Source organism: Chrysochloris asiatica, unplaced genomic scaffold, assembly GCF_000296735.1.
Source record: "Chrysochloris asiatica unplaced genomic scaffold, ChrAsi1.0 scaffold00441, whole genome shotgun sequence".
Lineage (NCBI taxonomy): Eukaryota > Metazoa > Chordata > Mammalia > Afrosoricida > Chrysochloridae > Chrysochloris > Chrysochloris asiatica.
Window position 1 is genome coordinate 788,384 of NW_006408959.1, and position 1,797 is coordinate 790,180.

The following is a 1,797-nucleotide window of genomic DNA, read 5'->3' on the forward strand; positions in this document are numbered from 1 at the left end:
TTTTTTTTTCCTTTACCTTGAGTACAACCCATACTGCAGACTGTGTTCTTCATCAGTAAATATTTTAAGTCCTCATCATTTTCAGCAAGCATGATTGTGTCATCTGCATAGCAAAGTTGTCTTAATGACTCTTCATTCTATTATGAAGCCAAATTCTTTTTCATATAATCCAGCTTTTCAGAGGATTTGCTCAGCATACAGATTGATAAGTATAGTGATCTGATAATACCTTGACACTCACCTTTCCTGATTTTAAACCACTCAGTATGTCCTTGTTCTGTTCCAGTGACTGCCTCTTGATCTGTGTATAGGCTCCTCTTGATATATGTACAAGTTCCTCATGAGCACAACACAGCATTTTGGAATACCCATTCTTTGTTACATTATTCATAAGTTATCATGTCTACATAGTCAAAAGTCTTTGTTTAATTGCTTCAGCACAAGTAAACATCTGCTGGTATTCTTTGCTTTCAGCCAAGGTCCATTTGATGTGAGCAATGATATCCATCATTCCATATACTCAAATAAATCTGAGATGAACCGATGGCAGTTCCCTGTCACTGTAGCATTGCAACCATTTTTAGGTGGGTTCAGCAAATTTTACTTGCATGGGATATTAATGATGTTGTTTGATGATTTTCACATTCTTTTGGGTCAACTTCATGTTGGCACAAATATGGATCTCTTCTAAGAAGTTGGTCAGATAGTTCTCTTCCTAATGTCTTGTAATAGATGAGTAAGTGCTCCCAGTGCTGCAAAAGTTTGTTTCAATACGTATTCCATAAACCCCTGGAGTTTTGTTTTTGTCAATGCCGGTTTGCACATTTGATGTCTTCTTTCAGCACCATTGGCCTTTGATCATATGCTACTAATTGAAATGGTTGAACAGTGATCATTTATTTTTGCCTCATTAACCCTATATATTTGTATCATCTTTTTTGGGGGGCTTTTGCATCATTTAATAATTTTTCCATATAATTATTCAATCTTTAATGTTGTTGTTGTTGTTGTTGTTGTTGTTGTTGTTGTTGTTGTTAGGTGCCAACATGTCAGTACCAACTTATAACCACCTTATGCACAGTAGAACAAAAAACTGCCCAATCCTGGGCCAACATCACTAACGTTGCCAAGCTTGAGGCCATTGACGCTGCTAATTTGTACATTAATCTTACTGGAGGACTTCCTCCTTTTCTCTTACCCTCAACATTACCAAACATGATATCCTTCTCCAGCGACTGGTCCCTCCTGACAATATGTCCAAAGTTTGAGAGACAAAGTTTGGCCATCCTAACCTAGAAGGAGCACTCTGGTTTCACTTCTTCAAACACAGATCTGTTGGTTCTATTAGCAGTCCGTGGCACTTTCAATATTCTGCTCCAACACCATAACTCAAATGCATCAATTCTTCGAAAGTCTTCCTTATTTACTGTTCAGATTTTGCATGCATATGAGGTTATTAAATATACCATGGCTTGGGGCAGGTGCTCCTTAGTCCTCAAGCTGACATCTTTGCTCTTTAACAAATTAAAAAGGTTTTGTGCAGCAGATTTGACTAATACAATACATTGATTGATTTTTTAACTGCTGTTTCTGTGAGTGTTGATAGTTGATCCAAGAAGAATGAAGTCGTTAACAACGTCAATCTAGCGTAGTGGTTACGAATTGGGCTGCGAACCTTAAGGTCAGCGGTTCAAAACTACCAGGTGCTCCACGGGAGAAAGATGAGGCTTTCTACTCCCGTAAAGATTTACACCCTCGGAAACCCTGTACAGGGTCGCTATGGGTCGGAACCGACTC